This window comes from Haplochromis burtoni, unplaced genomic scaffold (assembly GCF_018398535.1).
Source record: "Haplochromis burtoni strain Fernald_Lab_line unplaced genomic scaffold, NCSU_Asbu1 Contig_156, whole genome shotgun sequence".
In the NCBI taxonomy this organism is placed as follows: Eukaryota; Metazoa; Chordata; class Actinopteri; order Cichliformes; family Cichlidae; genus Haplochromis; species Haplochromis burtoni.
In genome coordinates, this window is record NW_024582517.1 from 817,228 (window position 1) to 825,195 (window position 7,968).

At 36.8% G+C, this 7,968-nt stretch overlaps 1 protein-coding gene and 1 long non-coding RNA gene across 2 annotated transcripts in view; one reads left to right on the top strand and one right to left on the bottom strand.

The window, feature by feature from the left end:
- poc1a (POC1 centriolar protein A) overlaps positions 1-7,968 on the bottom strand; it is a gene marked incomplete in the record, with an annotated part of 57,124 nt that overhangs the window by 22,992 nt on the left and 26,164 nt on the right.
- LOC121815214 overlaps positions 7,253-7,968 on the top strand; it is a 6,050-nt gene continuing 5,334 nt past the window's right edge. Inside the window, exon 1 of the long non-coding RNA XR_006054886.1 lies at positions 7,253-7,474. This is a non-coding gene — a long non-coding RNA (uncharacterized LOC121815214). The remainder of the gene's footprint in view (positions 7,475-7,968) is intronic.

Here is a 7,968-nt window from a genome sequence, read left to right on the forward strand (position 1 = left end):
CGTTTGTGGATTAGTTGACTAATCAGATCATGCATCCATTGGACGTAAAACGTACAGCTTATTGCACCGCATGCATCTGCTCTTATATAACTATCATTAGCTTACAGCTTTATTTGTTTAAGGTATGTGCTAACTAAAAATAAAGACAAGATGATAGTTTATTAAATTTTAATGAAATTTGAAGATTGTTTCGGTGGAGTTTAATAAACTCAGGCGTCTGCTCCTTGCTATTTAAAATATAACAGGACACCGGAGTATATTCTCGAGCATCTCACACTTCTGATAATCAGCTGTCTGCTTGACGTTTATTCATCTGTGGAAAAACTATAACTTTAATCTCAGCCAAACCGATTTACTCAGAAACAAATAAAATACTGAAAAAAGCCAAACAATAACATTTTGAAGTTATCTAAGTGACTTATATATCATGTTTAACCTGAGTAGTGAAAGACGGCGGTGGGTTTGAAAACGATTTGCCGGGAGTCCGGTGTTCTCACGGGCTCTAGTGAGCCTTGAACCCTGGCTAGCTATCGAGCTAGTGGGTAACAGGCGTTCCCGAAAATGTTGGAGCGCTTTTGAAAAAATGTGGTGTCTTGATAAACTGAGCAGATATTTGAAGTTTACACAGCTACATTCTCGCCTTAAAATATGTTAAATGTTTATTTTGTGACCCAGAAAGAATAATAAGAGTAATATTAAAACTAACTAGCTGCCGCCATTGTTGGAAACTAAGCAGGGCCGCGCTATGACTTCTGGGATAGGTTGGGCCATGAAGTATACACCCGACCCATCCATCAAATCTGGGGAAATGAAGGGCGCATTTGTCGGAGTCTTCGAATTTGGACAGTCTTCGTCGTGTCGCTGCAACGTAATCGGCCTACAAATGCGGGCATAGGAGGATGCGGTTCCTGAATTTGGAAACAGCTATGATATCAGACACTGCTTCTTCTTCTTCGGGGTTTAACGGCAGCTGGCATCCTTGTACATGCAGTGCTGCCATCTTCTGTTTCAGTCCGTTATTACACTCTTAAATCCTACTACTTATTCCTGCGTCTTTTGGGATCTTACAAAGCTTCAAATGACACGTCGACTATTAAATTAGTCGTTGATGATTTTGATAGTCAACGTAATCGTGACTAGTCGACTAATCGTGGCAGCCCTACTAGATATTCATTTGAAATGCTTAAATGTCTAAAGGGCATCACACAGCGAGCATGTTGTGAAAAAGTGATGATGAGCATCAGTAACACAGCATCATTATATCTTAGAAACTATGATCCTCCTAAATGTGGTATGTATTGTCAACATATAGAAAGTATTGTAAAAAAAAAAAGATTTAATATATCATGTGGCGCCCTCTTTAGGACTGATCTGAAAGTGATAATAACGCCACAGAGCTATTTAAAATGGTTTCTTTTGTTTGTTTTGAAAAACTTGATATTTGAAACTTGAGGGTTATTACTAACATTCACACTAAACAACAAATTTTACGTGACAATTAAATGAAAATGACAATGAATAATTTTAGTAGAATACTAGTAAATTAATATGGGTTAAAACTGGGCAAATAACAAAAGCCCGAACTTTGCGGTTGTTTATGTGTGTGTGTGTGTGTGTGTGTGTGTGTGTGTGTGTGTGTGTGTGTGTGTGTGTGTGTGTGTGTGTGTGTGTGTGTGTGTGTTTGGTAAATGGTCTGTATTTGTATAGCGCTTTACACAGTGTGTAAGTAACTACTGCAGATTAAGTGAGCTGCCTTGGGGGAAATTTGTATTCTCTGAGTGCTTCTTGTTAACTATGTTACAAAGGTATGTTCCTCTCATAACTTTGGAGTCAGGGGTTAATATACTTCGATGACTACTCTTTTTGACATATGCTTTAGCATATGCATGCTTCTACATTCGACTCTATATTCTAATGATATACAGGTTTTTGATATTAACTGTAAACGGGCTCACATTTTCTTCATTTGTTTTAATTAGCCTGCAGTAGGATGTTTGGGCAGCAGTGTTCTGCAACGTCTGTGGTTTCTCCTTTCAGCCAAACAGCATCCTGTTTACTATATTTTGTTTCTCTGTACATAAGTCAATTTATAAAAGCACCATATTAGAGCATTTCTATGATTCCTCAATCCCTTTAAACTCATAAAGCCTTTGAATACCCTTTCTAAGAGATACAAACTATCAAATTCAGGCGAGCAGTTGACATTTCTCTCTCCTCTGCTTCCTCTCAGGCGACACGTGTGTGAGACTTGTGGCAGTATAAGAGAGATAAAAGGGCTTGTATTAATAATAAATTATGAACGGCTAAATTATACATGAAAAGGAAAATCTAGGAAGCTTGCACTTCCAGGTGCAGCTCCCAGCATTACTTAAACTGTAACAGTTGGTAACTGGCAGGATCTATTACTGTTGTGTTTAATGACTTGAAGTGAAAAACTGTAAAGAGATGCTAAATAACAGGTCTCCACGTGAGGGCGACATGTTTAATTCATGCCAGAAAAAGGTCAAACTCCACGTGTCTCTATTACTTCCATCAGTCAAATCAGACTTGTAGTCTAATCATTACAACCAGAATGATTGTGAAAAACCTAATGAACCTCAGATGGATTTATTCATTCGTTTATTTATTTATTTATCTTGGTGTTCAGCTTAGCTATAGAGTAATTTGCATATAATGATTGTCAAAGTAATACCTGCCATCTCTATCAGGATTATGTAATCTGGGGATACGTTGTACACAGTTTCTAATGGAAAAACAAACAAAAAAGAAAGGGAAACAAACAAGAAGAAAGGAACAAAACTGTATATTATGCTATATTTTCACTTTTAACTTTCATCCTATACACAAAAACCACACAAGTAGATTTAGAAATTGAGTTTAAAAATCTGTGTCTCAGTATCACAGGTATGTGACACAGCCGTACAATGATCACAATATTTCAAGGAAATGTGTGATAATGAAATTTATGGTAATATAGAAAATACTGAAGAACATTTTATCTGTGATTGAAGCTTGTAGGCAGCGGCATTTATTAGTGCAAATAAGATGAAGGGCATTTTCAATCCATCTTTTCCAATGAGCTACTGTCACTGATGACAGACTACTTAATTCAAAGTGTGAATATATCGCCAGCAGTAGCAACAACAGCAGCAGCAATGGCAGTGACACAGCAGAAGTCACATGTAAGCATAAAAGTAGCCTTGGTAAGTAAACGCACAACACGACTGTCATAAAACTGAAATTCAAAAACATTATCTACCTTTGTTTTTTCACTAGCTGTCTAAAGCCCTGCCTTTTCACCATGTAACCACATCAGAAATGTCCTTCCTGTCGTGTGGACTGCAATTAGCAAGAGTTCCACCAATGAGTCATTTGTTTACTTCTTGGTTACACAAAAGTACCAGCTACTAGTTATCTCATCCTTGCGTGTCTTCATGTCTTGGTTTTACTCGATGGTGTGTTTTTACCCCAAGTGGAAAAACCAATTTTGTAGTTTCCACCTTCAGCAAGAACGATTTTTTCCCCATATTTTTGCAAAACATTGTGCTTCGTTAAATAGTTCCCATTTTACTAAATCGTCAGGAGGCTGACAAGCAACTCTCTCTATCAGACATGTGCCATTGTTGCATGTGCTTGGGAAAGTAAACAATGGTTTTGCCATATCATTGATATGGCAAATATCATATAATCATGTAAAAATGTAGAATCATACTGTTGTGGACAACCCTATTTGGTAAGCATACTTATGTAGTACGCACTGAAAAGGACATCCATCTTAACTGCCCATTCAATCTCGGATTGTCCAATTGTGCACCTTCAAACACATTAGCAAGTTTTTTTTATGCTATATTTATGTGCAAATACTTTCAACAAAGACTAGTGCTATATTCTCAGAGCCAGCTGTTAAAATGTTTGATGTGCTTGCATCGGGCGATATCTCAAAGCTGGTGCCAAACTAAAACACAACATGTTAAAGGAGTCTCCAGCTAAACTACTATAAGGGATGTTATCTAAAAACAGCTTGTTTCATATTTCTATATGTTTGGTCTAATAATAACTTCACACATTCAGCTACTGCTTCACTGGAGATCTAGGATTAAGAAAAAAAGGATAAATTACAAATACTAGCTTTTTACATCCTTTTAAATTTATTATTATAAATGTATTTTTTATACTGAAAAGGGTAGCAGGTAGCACACACTCCAAATACATTTACTAGATTTAGAGATCGCAGTGCATCTTCTGTTGACCAAGTTGTTTTTATTTATTGTGGAAACAGTGGGAACTTCAAGTCCATGCAGACCAAGGTGTTTAAATGAGATTAAAACTGTGGTCTCCTTTTCATATTTGTTGTCATTTTATCTATTTTCAATGTTCTGATACTGAAATTACTAGTAATTTATGTTTTTGTATGACTCAGAGGAATAATTATGAAATTATTTTGCTGGGAGTGAGTCGATATAGACATTTTTCTTTTTAAATGAGAACAAGACCTGGATACAGATCCCTCATTTATTTGTTTTTGTTTTAACAGATGATTGGAGGTTGATGAAATGGATCAAAAACCTCCTGTGGATGATTCGGGATAAACTGACAAGGCAACAATCAAACAGTCTGACAAAGCTCTCTGGGTGGCTTTAGAATCTGGAATTTCCCAAACATAAAAAACAAATTTGTCAAACACAATACAAATATAAGGATCATTAATCTCACATGTAACCTATGAATCCATGTGGGGTTTTTTAAGAAGAGAGAGAGCCAGTGCAAACATCACAACTGAACCACAGCTGGTTCTTAATCAAGCAGATGTGAAGAGCTGCTTTTCCATTAGTGCTCAAACTTCAGACAGCTGTATTTGAAAAATCATATTTCCCAGTGAAAGGGTTCAGTGGGGTTAAACAAGAACAGGAGTTCTCAGAAGAAGAGAATACATTTCGTACATTGCACTAATCATTTCTCTCTACATGGTCCAGCTGCCCATTTTCTAATCACCCTTTCAGGCACATCTGTAATAACGGCTGTCAAGTGGAAGAGCTATTAAATCCATTTACAATCCTGTTCTCACAGCACAGAAAGGAAAGGCAGACAGAAGAAAAAGCAGCCGTGAAAGTTCCACAAATGGCATTAAGAAAGCAGGTGCTTTTTTAAAGGACACTGAGAGCAAACTACTTAAACTAGGCGTCTAAGAAAAATGTTAGAAATAATCACCTTCACATAGATGATGCTTGATAAACACTCACTTCTAGCTGAAGCTGATCAATGGAGCTTTTAAGTAAATATCATCTTTGTTAAAGATTACAGATGTGGATGAAGATATACAGAAATGCTATTATTTTTATAAGAATGATGGTTTTATAATAGGTTGAACCGGATGAGTTTCACTGCTGGACTGATGTCGGCTATGTATGTGACTTAAGAAGAAGACTTAAGAATAACACTATAATGCTAGTTGCTCAAAGTGTGACAAGGATATCCTGCCTTTCCTACCTTAATTAGTGGGCATAAATGGATGAACAGACACATTTATATTTTAAACAACCTCCGTTGGCCAAATTGCTGTACAGGTTATACAAAATATACACTGAAAACAATGAAAACAAGTAAACAAGACTGTGTTTGCATAAGAAAAGACAGGACACTAGGATAATAGGGTTTTTTAAGTGATTTAAAAAGAATGGGCAACTCTTATGTAAAAAAGGTAAGTTGTTCCGAAGATTTGGAGGTGCAAAATTCAAAATTTATGAAATGTGTGTCTGGCTTTGTTTTTACTTCCTTTTTTAAAAAAACATTTTCATAGTTTTTTTAAGCTCACTTGATGATCAATCTTTGCTTACAGGAACAATGCCGTAATAAACATCAGCAAACTTCCTTTTGTTGTTGTTTTTAAATAAATAAAATAAGTATAAACAAATAAATACAGACATATGGAATCTTCCGTTTTAGCAGCTGTCTGGAGAAAAAAAAAAAAACAGATCGCCAGTGCATCAGCCCAGCAGGGGGTCATCTTAGGCACAGCAGGCTGTTGAGATTGGTCGGATAGACTGGTGGAAACCCCGATGAGTGAGATGACATGCTGGGGACATTGTGTTTATGTATTTTTTTTCCTCTAATGGAAATTGTAAACAGCACTTAACAGTTAATTTTCATTTTTTCCACCTTTGTTTACTATGAAGTTTGCCAGTCTGGATTTTTGAGTTTAAAGGTAAGGCAGCTTCACTGTGGGTGGATCCAAGCTCATAGCAGACCAATCAGTAGGAGGGAGAACAGCAGAGAGCCAGGATTTGTTTATGCGTGTCTGCACATGTGTGTGTCTCAGAGAGAGAAAGAGAGGAAAGACCTAGGCTGTGCCCTTGTTGATGTAAGTAACACTATAGAAGTCAAAAGGCTTGAAACCAAACCGGTCCCAGGAGTTTCCCAGACGACCGGTGACACCAGTCTCCTTTGTGTGCGTCCATGACACATTGAGCCTTTTTAATATTTAAACATCTCTAATGGCAGCTCTGCTGTTTGTTTCTCATTTATCCTTGGCTCACACTCCTTTCAGTCACTTCCAAGTTTTTGCTCTGGCCAAACTTAGTAGGACAAAAGTCACATTTCTCTGCGGTTGATCGTTTTAATATTGCCTTCCTCCTATGGTTTTAATCCAGTCCTCAACAAGTAATTTTTGACCCCCTCCCACTGTCACAGCCATAACTGCCTTGCGTTTCAGAAAACTCCCTGGTGCTCTTTTAATTCATACCCCATCTGGAGCTATGTGTAGGCATTCAAAAGTAAACCGTTTCATTATCTCCTTGCTCTGCATTTTGTCAACTCTCTGTATATTTTGGCTTTTGTGTGAAAATGAAGGAATCCAAAATGTTTCAGCCACTCTGATTTAAAAAAAAAAAAAAAAAAAAAAAAAAAAAGGGGTGGGGGGGACAAAACATCAGACCTTAAACTGCTAAGAGACGTCAGATAAGTTCATGAAATGGTTGTTATAATGTCAGCTGCTAACGGGTACCCCCTCTAGTGGGTACGCTACGAAGATATTGTAAAGGTTTTTATGTTTTAAAGTGGTAAAGTAAACTTTTTATACAGCTTCAGCAGCTGGTCACTAACATTTACGTTAATAATAAATTTTAGACTGAGTAAAAATTGCTGATCACCAGTTTGTGTTAACTGTTTCTGCTTTTTAATAATACATCAGTGTGAGGAGTTCAGTTGTTATGGAAACGATAGGCCGGTAATCGCACCCCAAAGGAGTGTTTTCCAAACACTTTTTAAAACTGTAGAATCATCAATTTTTATTTAAGTTGCAGCTAGCTGCAGCTTAGCAGCACATCAGCTGTACTTTCTCCTCAGATAGAAACATCAGACAGACAGGGTGTGGTGGAATAGGAGTGAGTGGAGGCTCCGAATGAAAAACAAGGAACTGTGTTCTACCAAATTACTCCCGTGAAATTGGAGAAGGCGCTCCCACAAAATGGACTAAAGAGTCAGTAAGGCTGTTTTTTCTTTTTTTCAAACAATCTAAATGACATTGATTGGCTGTCAGAATACTATCCAAACCCTCTTAGTTGTCAAATTAAATCAAAACAGTAACAGCATAGTGCAGTGTGCTAATGGAAGCAAACTCTTTGTTAATGAGTTATAAAAAATAACCTTCTGGACTTCATGGACCTGAACTATACATTTAAGGTGAAATGGCTAAAAGAATGCTTAAAATCTCCTGGATCATTATGGCATTTCATTCCACATAACATTTTTAGAAATGTTGGAGGATTACACTTCCTATTGTCTTGTAGTTATAGTATATCAAAGTTACCAGTTAAAATGTCTGCATTTTATCAACAGGCATTGTTGGCTTGGAAATTATGTTATTCACATAACTTTTCTCCACATAGATCTATTATCTGGAATAACGAATGTATTACTAAGAGGAACAAATCACTATATTTGCAGAATTGGATTGATAAAAATATAATCTAT